The sequence below is a fragment of the Symphalangus syndactylus genome, chromosome 6 (genome assembly GCF_028878055.3).
Source record: "Symphalangus syndactylus isolate Jambi chromosome 6, NHGRI_mSymSyn1-v2.1_pri, whole genome shotgun sequence".
NCBI lineage: Eukaryota > Metazoa > Chordata > Mammalia > Primates > Hylobatidae > Symphalangus > Symphalangus syndactylus.
Window position 1 is genome coordinate 89,167,968 of NC_072428.2, and position 17,506 is coordinate 89,185,473.

Genomic DNA, 17,506 nt, shown 5'->3' on the forward strand with positions numbered 1-17,506 from the left:
TAGAGATATATACATTATATAATATATATATTATAAAATATATGTAGGTAGGGCTATGTGATTTTCTTGGCAATTTGTCATTACAAGATATTTGTATGATTTTTCTGCTGCACTTTCCATCCAAACTGGAAATGAACCAGCTTTGTGAAAAACTTCTACTTGTCTCAGTGGAAAAAGAAAAAAGCAATGATTAAGTACTAGAATTGCATCCAGATATAACCGAAGCTGGTTTAGCCCTTATTTAATAAGCCATGTAGGTAAGTGTTCCTTTCAACTGAAACAGACTCTGACTTCTTAATCAATACATGAAGCCATTTTCTAAGGATAATGATAATGACAGATAACATAATATAACATTTGGAAGTGAATGTGACTCAAATATAGACAGGTTTTTTGAAAATATTGATGGCACTCTTTTAATACATCTACAAATTCTATCAGTTTACTTTGATAGAAGTTGAATGAAAATGTACTTGTTTATAGACCCACATGATACGGAATAACTAGCATTGTATGTTATAGAGCAGTGGTTCTCAAAGTGTGGTCCCTGGACCAGCAATATCAGTATTACTGAGAACTTGTTGGAAATACAAATTCTGAGGTGCTTCTTCCAAAATTCTAGGGATGAAACCGACTCATCTGTGTTTTCGCAAGCCCTCTAAGTAATTCTGATGCACACTAAAGTTAGGAACCACTACTCACATCTTTCACACCCTGGCTTGTCGGTCGGGCAGTAATTTAAAATATATTTTCAAACATCCCTAACTACCTTATAGGAACTGATGAAATCTCTTCACTTACAATAACACTCTTTACAATAACGTCTTGTTGTAATCTTAGAAATACTTTATTTAATTAGGTAGTTTATTAGGAAAGAGACAACACATCTGTAGAAGTCATTATAAGATATAGCAGTGGTGGAATATGTGTTCTGGATTAAGGGATAAATTGCACTCGTACTTCAATCAGTTTAAGATGTGGGTACTTTTTCTTGGCTAAATAAAATTTCCAAAGTGTGCCAAGATAAGGTTTTTATTTTATCCTTTTTTTATTCTTAAAAACCCCATATCTGAATGTTTCATTTTCATATAATTTCAGCTTTATGGTCTGAGACTGAGAATCTTCTAAAATATGCTACTACATTTGTTATCCTTTTTGGCATCCTAGGTTGGCATCCTTTCCCACAGCTGGACATATCTGAGTTTTCACTAGTCCTCTCTTTGCTTGCCTGACATCTGAGGAATAATCCTTCCTTCCCAGAATAACTGTTCCTCACTCTGCTCTCAATTTGTATCTCATCCTACCATCGCCAGGACTTTTGTTATCAATTATATTCTTACTCACTTGATTCTTCCATTTCATCCTCCACTGAATCCTCAAACTAGAAGCCTTGCCAGGTTATGAAACTAAATATCCGTCTTCACCCACTGCCACCTCTGCTGTATTGCAGATTTTGTCAAGGTCTTGCATGGTCTCATGATAAAAATATAGGCTTTTAACCACTGAAATACCTCTCTCTCCTATTTGCATCAGTTGGCGTTGGAGAATCTCACTTCACCTATTGCTTCAGTCATGTGTCAGAGGATTCTCCTCTCTTCCTAGTGGTTCCCTCCTAGCTGTCTTCCTCCTGCCCATGAATGTGGGTGTTCCCTGAGGTTCTGTCTATGGTCCCCCCGCCTTTTTTTTTTTTTTTTTTTTTTTTTTGCAAAACGGAGTCTTGCTCTATCACCCAGTCTGGAGTGCAGTGGTGCGATCTCGGCTCACTGCAACCTCTGCCTCCCGGGTTCAAGATATTCTCCTGCCTCAGCCTCCCAAGTTGCTGGGATTACAAGCTCGTGCCACCATGCCCAGCTAATTTTTGTATTTTTAATAGAGACGGGGTTTCACCATGTTGGCCAGGATGGTCTCCATCTCTTGACCTCGTGATCCACCCACCTTGGCCTCCCAAAGTGCTGGGATTACAGGCCTGAACCACCGCGCCTGGCCTTATGGTCCCCTTTTTTAAGATACTCCATGTCCATCTCATTCATTCACTTGGTTTTAATTATCCATTCTGTGCAAACAAACCCCAAGTGTATATTGTTATTCCTTACCATTTCCTATGCTCAGTGTTTTCATGTACAGTTGACTGTTGGATAACACACATTGTATAACCCATTAACATTTCAAACATCATGCTTCAAACTCAGTTTATCCTCTTTGAAAACTCTCCACCCAGCAGTTAATCAAATCTCCCATATTTGTATTCGTTACTGCACATTTCTCTCAAAGTTCTATCTCTCTTTGCTATATAATTTCTCTCTAGGCATATCACAGTACCTGATAAGCTCAATAAATATTTGTCAAGATAAATTGAAAATCGTAACTATGTCCATTGTTACTCATGTAATATAAATTCATAAATGTGACTGTAAAAGCTAATCTTCATTTGCGTATAAGCTTTGTTCTCTACAGATACAGCCTCCATGTAAGTGACTACAAAGATCTGCTTTTAGCCTTAGCTCAGATCATTCAACTTAGAGTTTGTGTTAGAGAAACAGTTTTCTTTTTCCTGAGGCTATGTGTTAATTTAGAATATTACCCCTCCACAATGTCTCCTATTACCCAGAAAAGATGACTGTTTTCTCTTTTTTTCTTGTGAAGCCTGTCTTAAAGGTGGACTTTGATGCCACAGCCAAGTTGGTTGTTTTTTTTTTTTTTTTTTTTTCATGAAAATCTACATGAAATATGTGTATTTTCTCCATAAAAGATGTAGAGTTCATGAGTGGAATTTTAAGCTATTATGAACTGTTCAGCAGTATTTATTCATAGAAGACAGTAAGAAGCATACTTTTGCACAAATTCTTTGGCTTTTCTTACCACATAAGTTTCTGGCACCATTTCATAGAATTTTTATTTTGGTATTTAAACACTTGTGTCATTTTCAAAAACAATATTTAGGCATATGTTTCTAATTGTAGTGGAAGCTGCACTGATGATTGCTTACAAAGCCACAGGAGTCTCTTGAGGATCCCATCCTAATAGGAAAGTGTGTGCTGTGACAATGCCCCTGCCAACAGCATCTTACTGAAGAGATGGTAACGCGCTTAGCCACTGGACCTTATTGTCATAACAGGCTGCATTATAATTTTTAAACAATGATTTCAATTTACCTGAGTCTCTAACAACCAGTATATTGGAATAAAATATTTACTGCAGCTGGGCACAGTGGCTCACGCCTGTAATCCCAGCACTTTGGGAGGCCAAGGCCAGCAGATCACCTGAGGTCGGGAGTTCGAGACCAGCCTGACCAGCATGGAGAAACCCCATCTCTACTAAAAATACAAAATTATCCCAGCATGGTGGCGCATGCCTGTAATCCCAGCTACTCGGGAGGCTGAGGCTTGAACCCGAGAGGTGGAGGTTGTGGTGAGCAAAGATTGTGCCATTGCACTCCAGCCTGGGCAACAAGAGTGAAACTCTGTCTTAAAAAACAAAAACAAAAACAAAACAAAAAAAAACCAAAACTACTGCTCAAGTAGTTCTTGGTTTGCTGGCGAAATTTCTCCGTAAGAGAGTTTTCTCTTCCTGTTTGTTACTAAAAGGGGCAAAATAGCCTTTTTAGGGGATAATCACAGGTCATTGTCCCAGGATTTCCTAGCGTTATACATCTAACTGTCTTGGGAAGGAGAGAACATTTCTTGGGTGTTTCCAGGTCCCCTACTGTCAGACAGCCCTTCAGCTGTTATAAACGAATGATGATGTTCCAGTTATTGGCACAATGAAGCAAGTTTCTCTTTTGGCTTTTCTTCTGTATCATCATGGAAAATTCAGGGGAACTCAATGAAGATATTATTTGTCAAAGAAGATGACATAGGGGAAACTTATGTGACAGTTCATTGGAATGCAAATAGGATTTCATTTAATGATACTCACTTTGAATATTATGAATGATTTTGTAGCTTACAGAATCTGCATGGTAGTTGTGTGGGCTCCATGCCTGGTAACTGTTACAGTTAGCCCAATACCATTATCGTGTACAACTCTGGCTGAATTTGAGATACTGACCTTCTACTCCCATCAAACTGCATCAGATTATTTTTTGTGTTGCCAGATATCAAGCAAAATTAATTATTAATTAATTTAAAAAGAAAAGGGAAAAATGGAGGGAGGAAGGGAAAGAGGAAGTAAGGAAGGAAAAGTGAGTGTTGTCCTCTGACCTTTTATTTCTTATGGTTTTCATTATTGGTATCTAGTCTATGGGTTGGCAAACTAATAATATAACCTATGGCCCAAATCTAGCCCACTCTATGTTCTGTATGGTACATACACTCATAATGTTTTGCATTTTTAAATGGTTGAAAAAATAAAAAGCAGAATGTCTCATGAGCAGTGTAGATTATATGATTTTTAGATTTCAGTGTCCATAGAGAAAGTTTTATTGAAATATAGCCACACCCATTCATTTACATGTCATCTGTGGCTGCCTTTGTACTACAGCAGCAGAGTTCATTAGTTGCCACAGAGACCTTTTAGCCAGCCAAGCCAGAAATATATATATTTTGGCCTTTTACAGAAAAAGTTTGCTTGTCACTGTTTTGGTTGATAATTGGAAATTTTTTTAAAAATTAATACTTCTTCAAGAAGCTATTCTCTAATATGTAGATATAATACAGTAATTCATAATATTGTCCAAAATTAATATTTCTTCTTTTATGTTGAGTAAAAAAATGCTGCTACTTTGTTAAAATTTAAGCTGGAAACTACATTTATTTATTTTCCCACCCATTCCTGATAGTACTGTCTATAAAAAAAAAAATCACAGGTTGAAAAAATGTATTTTAAAATCAGCACTTTGTTTTATTCTGTAGTATTAGGGCTGTAGGTGTTTTTATGTTCTTTCTCTCTCTCCTTTTTTTTTTTAAATCTTGAGGAAGGGCTATAAAACAGCAGGCAAGGGTTCTCATAGGATTAACATTTCTATTTTAACTTTGCCACCTACTGCTTACATCCAGGTTGTTTGTTCAAAGCAGACTGTGTTACACAGTCAAGAGATTTTTGCCGGTTTTCCTTTTGCTTCTGGAGTTATGAAAATATTTAAGTGTCTGGGTCAGGTTCAGAGACATTCTATAAAATTTATATTTTTAGCACCATACATGAATCAGAATGACATGCGGTTTTTATGAAAGAGTGAGAGTATTCTTATGAATGGGTGTTAGAGGTTTAGGATGATTTAATGCTATTATGATTTTTTAATGTAGGGTCAATACATGTGGTGTTCTGCTAACATTCTTATATAGTGTATACTGTTTCATGCCTCTTATTAGCTTCCGTTTAACTGGAGGAGTACTAAGTTGGAACATTGGTTCCAGGAAGTCCGCTGAAAGTGTGCAGTTTTGAAGTGTGTGTCACATATGTGAATAAAGCTTTAAAATGCTTGCCTTGTAGCATTAGAGGATAACTGCCTTCATAGTAACTAACCAGTTCTGGCAGTTGCATCTCTTGGAATGGCACACGTAATGAACTGCAGAGCCAGGAATTTTGATTTTTAAAGAACTCCTTAAAGTACCCCATGTAAAATTTGATAGCTGGAGCAGTGCATGTGAGTTCAGAAACGATGACTGTCAGCTGGAAGTTGTGTGTGAACGTCACTCTGAGGATGTCTAGACATCTCCTTTCCTTTGGCATAAGGAAAATACCCTTTGTAAGTTACTGATTTTTAATAACATTGTGGGTCACTGCTTTCCAAAGCAGAATGTGGAAACTTCTGAGAGTTTACCATAGATTCTAAAGGGATTTTCACAGCAGGAAATACTAGTGGAACAGAGTGGAACGATGGCTGAATTGATGGGAGATAGATGATAGTCACGGTGTCATGACTACTTGATCATGTAGAAGAGTAGCCAAGGGGTATGTGAAGAGAGAGGGAAAGAAAGGAACATAGCCCTGAGTGAATGCAAATCTAGAGGCAAATGTTGTCATTTACATTTTACTTTAAAAAGAGAACTTATTAAAAATAAAAATATGGCTCGTTGCTGAAAAAATTTGTTTCAAAAAGCAGCATTATTTTTCTTTAAGCTGCTCTTCAGAGACCTGTTATTTTAAGGACAGCGTAAAATCTCATGTAATGATTGTATAAAGAATATAGACATATAATGTGTTATATATATGTTAACATGTATGATAATTGGTTCTAGTCTGCTCAAATTACCCATTTACTATGTAGTATTCTGGCTTAGGCAAATAAATATATATTTACAGATTTCTAAAATATTTTATTACTATTATAATGATGCTAATTAAATTTATCTGCAGTGCTTATCTTTTTCTAGGAATGCTAAATAAATTATCTCATCCAACCCTTATAAATATCATATGAAGAACTGTAAGAATGTAGGTGCTATGGAGGGCAGGGATATGGGTTTGATTGATTTATTACTGTATCCTTAGTACCTAGACTAGTGCATCACTCAGAGTAGCCACTCAATAGATATTATTTGAATGAATAAGTTGCATTTATTATTTGTCATTGTTTTCGGGCAGAATCACAGATAAGATCATAGAGATAGCAGTTAATATATAATACAACCAGAATATAAATCCATGCTGTCTGGAGTTCATATATTGAGCATTTATTCTCTTCACATTTTTACCTCATTTACCATAACTACTTTACATTTTTTCCGTAAATGAAGTTCATTTCATTTATAGTTTCTCATTTTACTGTGAATTAAATGTTTCATCCACATATATCATGATGATATCCCTGATGTGTTGACATTCAACATTAGCATTGGCATTGCTTTGTTTGAGTGATAGCACTCATTTTTACCCATCCATATGTTACTACCAAGTCTTATATGTGAACAAGATTCATCTTACAAGGTGACAGAGAAGACTTGGACGAACTGCACCTTGGAACAGACTGAATTTTTGTGTGTGAATTAACTTACGGGCTTGAATTTAACCTGTGAATTTGATATCTTTATGTCAGTTACATTATGCCTAGGAAGAAAGGAGATAAAAATTGGGGGCGAGAGGGGAAGATGTGGAAAGGGAGTAGAACTTTACCTTCATTTTTGATGTATCACTAAATTTTTGCCCATTTAAAATTTGTTTTAAAATGGGACTCATATCTATATTCAAAATGCCTTGCACGCTCACCAAAACACCCATCAAACTCTTTGGCATGTTTTTTTTTTCTTAATTAAAATGGATTCTGCATATATTTGGAGAGTTTGGAATATCATGCAAGGGCCTAGTGGCTCTCAGCAGGAGGATAGGGGGCAATGATTCACTTTGCACCACTGGCGCATTTACTACTGAATCCCTGATGTTTCTCTAGATGACTTGAAAACAATTACAGTCAGACCTCATCCCTGGGTGTTGCCCCTATTTAATCCTGTAGTGATAGGACTGTAAGAAAAGTTTTCTAGCCTGAAGACATTAAATGATGCAGTCTATTGTCTGTGTGTCAAGAATAAACAGCCACACTAAGTTTTTGTTCTTGATGTGCTGCCAAGTTTCCCTGAGGCAGACTTGGCAGGCTTTGTCCCGAGGAGAAGAATTCACAGCCTGCTGCTCAGCCAGGCCAGGCCTTCCCTATGTGAGTATCCATAGGAAGGCTATAGTTGCCAGTTGTGGTGGCGGTTTTTGCAGAAAGCTGGCTTTTAACATTTTTTATTGAACTTGGGAAAGTTCAAATTCTAGAAAATAGAAGGAAATGTTTCATTATAGAATGCGAAATATAGTTTAAGTTGGAATGAAAAGATCTGAAAACGGAGTTTCTGAGGAAGTCTGTGGTATTAGAGTCGTATGTGTTACAATGAGTTGCATTCTTATTCTTCTCTTCCACTAATGGGGTGGGCAGAATAATGCCTCTGTCCCAAAAGATCTCTATGTCCTAATCTCTGGAACTGGGGACATGTTATCTTACTTGTGAAAAGGAACTTGCAGATATGTTTAATGTTACAGACTTTGAGATGGGGAGATTTTCCTGAATTGCTTGGGTGTGCCCAGTCTAATCACATGAGTTCTTAAAAAGCAGAGCTTTCCTGGCCTTCGTTAGAGATGTGATAGTGGAAGAAGTGTCAGAGAAATGTGACTTAGCTGGCTTTGGAGATGGAGGAATGAGACCATATGCCAAGGAAAGCAGGTGGTCTCTAGAAGCTGGAAAATGCAAGGATGTATATTCATTCTCCCTAAAGCATCCAGAAAGGAACGCTCTCAAAATCTTTTTTTAGTGCAGTGAGACCTGTGATGGAGTTCTAGTTTACAGAACTCTAAGATAATGAATTTGTGTTGTTTATTGAGACGGGGTCTTGCTTTGTGGCCCAGGCCAGAGTGCAGTGGTGTGATCTCAGCTCACTGCAATCTCTGCATCCTGGGCTCAGGTGATCCTCCCATCTCAACCTCCCGAGTATCTGGTACTACAGGCGCACACCACCGCGCCTGGCTAATTTTTCTATTTTTAGTAGAGATGGGGTTTCTCCATGTTGCCCAGGCTGATCTTGAACTCCTGGGCTCAAGCCATCTGCCCACCTCAGCCTCCCAAAGTGCTAGGATTATAGGCATGAGCCACTGCACCTGGCCTTTAATGTGTGTTTTTAAGACACTAAATTGGTAATAATTTGTTCATGACAGCAATAGAAACTTAATACAACTAGCTTTTGAGTTATAGCTTAATCTATGCTTCTTTTAATAATGTTTAAAACAAAGATCAATCAATTCTGATGTTTAAAACTCTGGAAATGTCCTTACTGATTTATGCAAAAAGGTAACATGTTATGTTCTAGAGCTCTTTCTCAACCAGTATAGAATAACATAGTAATATATCACAAAGATGTCATTTATTCAGTCATTAGAATTTATTGAGCTTATTGCACTCCAGGACTTACGATATATAAAGAAAAATGGCAACATCACTTTCCTTTAAGAATCTCTTGACCCAATGGAATTGGGTCAATTTAATGCAATTCAATGAATATTTTACAATTTACTTTACAATTTACAATTTATTTTACAATTTATTTACAATTTTTTTACAATTTACAATTTATTTACAATTTATTTTACAATTTATTTTACAATTTACAATTACAATTTAATTACAATTTACAATTACAATTTAATGCAATTCAATGAATATTTATTTCGCATGGGAGTGGCTGCCTGATACACATTTGAGATAGTTTTCTATTGCTGTATAACAAATTGCCACAAAATTTGTGGCTTAAGACTACATACATTTATTATCTTACAGCTCCCAAGGATGATTGCTTAGCTAGGCTCTCTGATCAGGGTCTCACAAGGTTGTAATCAAAATTTAGCCAGGCTGCATTGTTTTTTAAAGTTCAAGGTCCTCATCCAAACCCACCTGGTTTTTGGCAAAATTCAGTTCCTTGCTTTTGCAGAAGTAAGGTCCTTAGCTCCTGGAGGCCACCCACAGGTTTTTGCACATAGATCTCCTCATTGACTCTTTAAAATGTGGTTGTTTGCTTCTTCAAGGCTAGCAGAGTCTCTCACTTCAATCTGCTGAGATGGGGTCTCATATAATCATAATCTTGGTATTGACATACCATCACTTTTATATTTTTCTGTTGCTTAAAAGCAAGCCACATGTTCCACCTGCACTCAAGAGGAGGAGTTATACAAGAGCATGACTCATTAAGGGTCACCTAAGAGTGTGTCAGCCATGACCCATATACATTTTTAGGTAGATCATTTTCACGATGATGTAGAGGATACATTAAAGACAGAGAAAAGAAAATAAGACTTTTTTTCTGTTATAGGTAAGAAATGATGAGAGCCTATAAATTAAGACAGGGGTTAGAAATGACATTATCCGATCTAAAAAGGTATTTGGGAGAAAGAAAGGACCTGATGATAAAAATTGATTTGTGGCTTGACTCATAGATTTATGACTTGGCAAATGGTGGAAAGAAATACCATTGACTGATCAAGGTAGGAGAGAATCAGCAATCAGATTTGGAGAGTAACGAGTTCCTTTCTTTTAAATAAACGGCACACTTATCTCCTCTTTTGACATACTATGCATGAGTCTAAATTGATCACTTAAAATACATTATTTCATTAAAACCACACAGCAACCCAATGAGAATCATTATCCCCATTTTACAGTGGTGTAAACTGAGGCTTTGAGGCATTAAATGCTTGCTTAGGATGGCAAAGCAGTAGAAACAGTAATTAAATTCAAGCTCAGTTCCGTCTCACATCAAGTTGAAGATCTGGTGGACTATTCAGACAGATAAGTCAAAGAAGGTGTTATAGAGAGCACTGTGCTGGAGCTGGAGATCTGGGAGTCATTAGCAATGTGGGTGATTGCTGAATCCACGAAAATGCTTAAAGTCACCCTAGGAGACTATGCAGATAAGGAATTTAACTCTTGGAGCTCATTTAAGGGGTGGGAAGATAAAGAATATTTACTGAGAAAATGGAGAGTGATCATACAAGTAACAGGAGAATAAAAGAATGTGATATTGTGGTGGCCTTGAGAACAAACACTAAAAGGAAGGAAGATGCGGTGGTCAAGATCATCAGACGTGGCACAGTTATAGCTGAGTGCCCTGGTAGTAGGTTATTTTCCTCATCCTATCTTCTTACACACTAGTAACATTTGCCAGGAGAATAACCATTCCAGATGGAAAGACCTGAGACATGAACAGAAAGAAGTAGGAAGAGATTAACAATGCAAGTAAATGGGTTGTTTGATGACCACATTCTGAGAGGAAAGATGTTTTCCTTACCCAGCCACCTAGAAATGCAGATAGATATTCAAGGCCAGTTTATGTATGTGGTTTAAACTTTGAAAACTAACACAGAAGAACCTATCTTATGATAAAAAGTGGTGCAAGAAAACAGGTTGAGTGACCATACAATTCATGAATCCCAGGTGAGTAATTCTTCTCCCCAAACAATAAAGGATTAAATAGAGAAGGTTAGCCCCGAATTTACATCTTTGGAAATGTAATTGTTGCATCCTTTGTAGGATCAGTAAAAACTTACATAATAAACCTGCATTATTGAAGGTGTATCAGTTTATCTGAAATTAAAATATACATAGAAACAATTCTTAATGTAATGAAACGGGAATACTAAAATGTGATATGTAATTTTTAGTAATTTACAAAGTCCTAAAATATTAATTTTAGTGATTGCTGAGGCCCTATGTGAATATTCTTTAGCTATATCACAGGAAATAATGGTAGTAATTCATTTTTTGATGGATTATCACTTGAGCCAATACTGTATTATGGGGTTTTTTTTACCCTCACAGAGAAAATTTGCTTCTAGAACCAGAATATACAAACTTTAATATTAAACACTTTTTGACACATTAGATATAGCAGATATTTTTATGAGGACAGACACCTTAGTTGAATAAATAAAGTATGAAGTCAAATCTTAAAAGGGAACATTTTGTTGTTTTCTGATATTTTGGTATGCTTCAGTTAAATCAAAACATAACTTAGTCACTCATTATATAATTTCTAGTTTAGTAAAACCACTGGCCTTAAGATTTCTCTTTCAGCTTTGTCCCAGAAGTCTGTTTTTCAATTAACCTGCCTAAAGGTTTAACTCTGAAACTTTCTACAGCCATGATGGATGCAAGCATGTGTGTGCACCTGTAAAATTCTATATCAACATATGGCAGTGTGGTATGTAGATCAAGAGATGTTCCCATAGTCACCATTTCTAATTTTGGTTGTGACTTCTCCAAAACCTTGTATAAAACCAAATACAAGGTTGGGTGCAGTGGCTCATGCCTGTACTCCCAGCACTTTGGGAGGCCGAGGCGGGTGGATCACCTGAGGTCAGAAGTTTGAGACCAGCCTGGCCAACATGGCAAAAGCCCGTCTCTACTAAAAATACAAAAATTAGCCAGGCGTGGTGGCGCGCACCTGTAATCCCAGCTACTCGGGAGGCTGACACAGGGGAATTGCTTGAACCCGGGCGGTGGAGGTTGCAGTGAGCCGAGATTGTGCCACTGTACTCCAGCCTGGGTGACAGAGCCAGACTCCGTCTAAAAAACAAAAAAAAACAAAAAAAAAACAACAAACCCAAGTAAAAAATAATTTATTAGAATGGTTTTTAACGTCATTCCTGGATGAAAGATTAGGGAATATATTTTAACATTCAAGTTTAAATCCTGCCATCTATCACTTATCAGTTGTATTATGTTGAGGAAATTATATAACATCTCTAAGCCCAGTTTTCTTATAGGAGAACTTTAAAGTAGACTTTATAGATTTACTTTAAAGACCAAATGAGATAAAATATGTATAAGCCTGAGTGTACAACCTAGCAATTAGTAAGCATTCAATAGAGACATACACACATGTACCTATATAATATCTGTTATTGAAATCAATCACACATATCTATGATATATATCATATATATTAGTATATAGCTATGCATTTAATAAGTATTTGGAATGTTTGTCACGTGTCCAATACTGTTCTATTCACTAGAAATAAGCAGTGAACAAAACAAAACAAAAAAAGCATCTCCTTTCACAGAGCTCAGATACTTGTAAGCAATACAAATGGTAATGAATAATATGCATGCAATTATTTTCCAGCATCACCTACATTTGAGTACCCACCATATTAGGAAAAGCTGAAAGCAAAAAAAAGAAAATATATTTTTAAAACTTCAGTAACATCATAGATGAATCCGTTGATAATATGTTGGTGGCATTTCTTTCGTTTGGAATTTGTAGATAAAAGTAAAGCACTGGTGTATAACAAAAGTGTATAAATAATGTATGTAACAGGTGAAGAGACAAATAAGAGGAAAGGCAGTTTCAGACTACAGGGAGTAAAATTAGTTATAATCTGTAGAATTTACAAGAAAGGTTCACGTAGGCTCTTTTCTTTGATCTTGAACAGCCTTGTCAGGTGTGTAGGGCAAATACTATATTCACATTTTATAAAGAAACAAAAAGGATTACAGCTGGCAGGTTTTACTCTAGTTTATACTGTTTGCAAGTGCAAAACGAGAAATGAGAATGAATAAAATAGAAATAGAGGACATTATTGCAGATTCTAGAGAAGGTGGTGTATTTTCTTTTCTTTTTTTTTTTTTTTTTTTTTTTGTAATTTACTTGGCAGTATTGTAGGGACTGCCATTAACTGGTCTGTTAATGAGCAATTGTTATCTACTCCCGAGGGCTATTAATAACTGCAAAAAGAGAACCTTCGTAGAGCACGGTCTTGTACATATACGGTGTTCAGCATGTGAGGGAACAATACAAGTTAGTTGTATTCCTTCTAACATAACTGCTGTTGGGCAGACATCAAAGTGGTATCCTGATTTAGTAAAGTAATCTTCTGTAGATCTGCTTTTGAGGATGTACACTCCATCATTTTAGTAAAAACAGGAACATACATTTCAGTCTATAGCTTCACTTAACTCTGTCTCACTGTAAAAAGAATCTAGAAAATAATTTTTTTAAAAAAAGGAAGAAAAGCAATTACAGTTTATATTCACTTATTTGAAACCAAATGTGCCTCAGAATTCAGAAGTATTTGAATAGGAAAAGGTAATGTATTCATATATATTAGGTAAAATGACTTGCAGAACCTTGGACCACACCCTATAATAATGCACAGTACTATTTCCGCAGTGAAACAGAAATCTTCAAACCCTGTGTAAAAAAAAAACCACCACCATAAATAGCCTGAGTCAGTGCAGGTCAGGTTTTATGACCAAATTAGTTCAAGTCAGGACAGATTTTGCCACCAAAGAAATTTAAGAAAAAAGAAAACAAACTTGAGAGTTTTAGATTTGAAGATAAAAGATAATGGGCCTGCATTAAAAATAGAATATAATTCCCTGCTTAATACAGGGATTAGACTATCAATACTGATTTTTTAATACTCTGTTAGATACCACATATAGGTCTGTTTGGCTTTTTTATTTATTTTTTAGAGTAAATAGTTTTATTTTTCTGTCACTAAGATTTTCAGAAATGGGTCAGCTTTGTTCTTATTTCAGCTTTTATCATGTTCTCAAATATCTGTAGCAGTTCCAAAACTTCTACCTGCAAACCAGTTAGCACTAACAAAAAGAGAATCATATCGGATTCTCATTCCTTTTGGAGTTTCCATTTTGTACCAATTCCCTTCAGACTAAAAGGCATCCTTTAGAATTTCTCCAAATGCAGGAGGTCTGCAGGCAACAAACTTTCCACGCTTTTATTGATTGTTTTCACTTTTTTTAGAAGAGTATTTTTGTGGATATAGAATTGTGGATTCACTTTGTCTTTTCTTTCAGTATTTAAAAAATGCCATTCCATTATCTTCTTGGCTTCCCTTGTTTCTCATAAAAACTTACCAATAATTATGTTCCTTGTTCCCATGACAATGTATTTTTTCTCTCGTTCCTTTCAGGGATTTTTCTCTGTGGTTTGTTTTCAGCAGTTTACATAAAATATGGCAGGGTTTGACTCCTTTAACATTTCTTCGGCCGGGCGCGGTGGCTCACGCTTGTAATCCCAGCACTTTGGGAGGCCGAGGCGGGCGGATCACGAGGTCAGGAGATCGAGACCACGGTGAAACCCCGTCTCTACTAAAAATACAAAAAAAATTAGCCGGGCGTGGTGGCGGGCACCTGTAGTCCCAGCTACTCGGAGAGGCTGAGGCAGGAGAATGGCGTGAACCCAGGAGGTGGAGCTTGCAGTGAGCCGAGATCGCGCCCGTCTCAAAAAACAAAGAGCGAGACTCCATCTCAAAAAAAAAAAACAAACAAAACATTTCTTCAACTTGGTTATTAATGAATCCTTATATCTAATGTAATGTTTTTCATCAAATTTGGGAAGTGTATGGCCATTATTTTTTCGAGTATTTTTCTTCCCCAAACTCTCTATTCTTCTTGTGAAACTCTAGTCACATATATGTTGGACCATTTGATAACACACAGGCCAAGAGGATCTGTTCACCTTCTTCAATCTTTTTTCCCTCTGTTCTTCCAATTGCATAAATTCTATGATCTGTCTTCAAGTTCATTGACTGTTTTCTCTTTCAACTCCAATACTTTAATCTGCTATTAAACCCATGGAGTTAATATTTTATTTCTGTTATTATACTTTTAGTTCTAAAATTTCCATTTTGTTTGGCTGATAGTCTTTATTTCTTTAATGAATTTTCCTGTCTGTTAATTTGTTGAAACCATGTCTTCCTTTAGTTTTTGAATATATTTGTTTTATTATTTGAATGTTTTTATACTAATTATAATAACTGCTTTAAAGCTGTTATTTGCTAAGTCCAGCATCTGGTTTATCTCAGCTTTGTTCTTCTTGACTCTTGGTCCTGTTTTCTCTCTTTTTTATACATAATGAATTATGTTGTTGAATCCTGGAAATTATGGATAATGCCCTGAGCTTGAGTTCTGTTTTCTTCCTCTGAATGGTGTTCATTCTTATTATAGCAAGCACTTTATTATTAGCTGATCACTTTGCACTTGTTTGGACTTGTACTACTCTTTGTTCGAATGCATATGCTTAAAGCATGTCACTCCAATTTCACAGGACTCAAACTCCAAAATCTCTCCCTTCCACGTCTTACCAGATTAGGTTATGGGTTTTGTTAGGGCAGGCCTAAATTAGGTCTTCCTCTAGAATATGACACTTTTAAAATCTCAGCCTTTCTTGTGTCAGCTGGATGTCAGGGTTTTTAACAAGGTGTTAATGAGATCTGACTGAGGCAAGAACAACTTCATCCAGCTTTTCTCTTCCAGAATTGCCAAACCTGTAATTTATCTGAACAGTTTTCTCAAGTAGCAACTGCAATCTGGTAAACCTCTGGTGCTCTCATCCTGCATATGTAGCCCAGGACTCAACCACAGACTCACAGTGTTTCCATGTGGGTTTCTGAAACCCACTTTCTGGACACCTCCCTCTCTCTGACACTCTGTACCACAGAATTGATTTCTTTCTGCTGCCCCACATTTTCATGTCTGCCTCCTCATCTTAGTGGGACCACCATGCTCTGCTTGACAAGCTCTCTGAACCTCTTTCGGGATTGTTCCCAGACAGAAAGTGGGGGATGATCATGAAGATTAGCTTGTGAGTATCCTTTCTTCTAGTCTTGCACTGCCTGTTATCTGTTACCTAAAAAGAATGGCCTCATACATTTTGTCCACTTTTTTTATTTGCTTACTGCAGGAAAGTACTCTAGTATCAATTACTCCATCATGGTTAATGGTCATATTGCCCTCCAGAAAGATTTTCCTGATTACATGTCTACCAAAAGCATTTGAAAATTTCTATTTCCTTATTTCTATGCCAACTCTAGGCTTTATCATTCATTTTATTGAAGATCATTGTTTTTACAATTTCATAAATCATATATATACTTTAATTTTCAAAACATATGAAAATTCTTTATTATAATTCTGCTTGAAGACTTCCCTCGAATATTTTAATATATTGCAAATAAGTCCATAATTTAATATAGTGGTAGAAGATGTGTTATTTTAGCTAAAAATAGAAAAAAAATTGTAACATATTTATATTTTAAAAACTAATCTGGTAGCTTTCTCTTTGATTAAATGCAGACAACTACCAAGAAATGAAATAGGTTTAAAAATTATACTGTATGTCTCTCATGATTCTTTAATGTTTGAGCAAACACATGTTTCTTCTCTAAATCTTACTTAATATACAGCACCTCCAATAATTATGTCTATGGTGTGATGTGGGAACCAGCATCTGTATTTTTAGTAAACTCCCAAGGTGACTTTGAGTGAGGTAATCTGAAAGCCAGACTTTGAGAAACTGTTTGTATAATTGAACATGACTCTAGGTGCTAAGGAGCCAAGTGAAATTAATGGTATCAGCAAATAAACTTGAAAGGCACTGAGTACACTATTTTCCTCATAATACAACAAAGTATTTTAACTTTTCTGAAAGGCTCTGCAGGAAAAAAAGTAAAACAAAGAAAAAAAACATGTTTAACCTAGTTTAACCCAGTACTTCCAAATTTATATGACCCTATAAACTCTTTAGCATCAACACACTAGGGAAGATGATTAGATGGCTTTTGTTGAGACAGCCTTTCTAAAGGCCTGCCCTCAAATACAGACACTTGAGATGCCCTTGATGACCTACTGGGGCTCTAATAGCCCCAGGGCTGAGGCTGAAGGTGTCAACATTACAGCTTTCCAATTACCAATTCAAAGCTTACCATGTGAGAAACCCTGCTAAATGTGAGAAATTGTGCTAAATAACTCAGTTTAGAAATACTTTATATTTTCTGTAACAAGGCATACACATGCACAGAATGCTACCTTTTAAAAGTAGATTCAGTGAACTAATAAAGATTTTATAAACTCATGATTCAGTTTTATTCTGAAATGTTAAAACTCACTATTAAAAGATTGTAGCAGCAGTTTGATTACCTAACAGGAAAATAAATGTATTAGGAATGGGTATTTTAACATAAAATAAGGCAGCCAATTATCAGTACATAATTATAGAAATTAATAATTGACGTGTCTATTC

The 17,506-nt window shown here is 36.1% G+C and overlaps 1 protein-coding gene across 2 annotated transcripts in view; it reads left to right on the forward strand.

The window, feature by feature from the left end:
• SEMA3C (semaphorin 3C) overlaps positions 1–17,506 on the forward strand; it is a 179,608-nt gene that overhangs the window by 131,161 nt on the left and 30,941 nt on the right. The gene's annotated exons all lie outside the window — the stretch shown is intronic.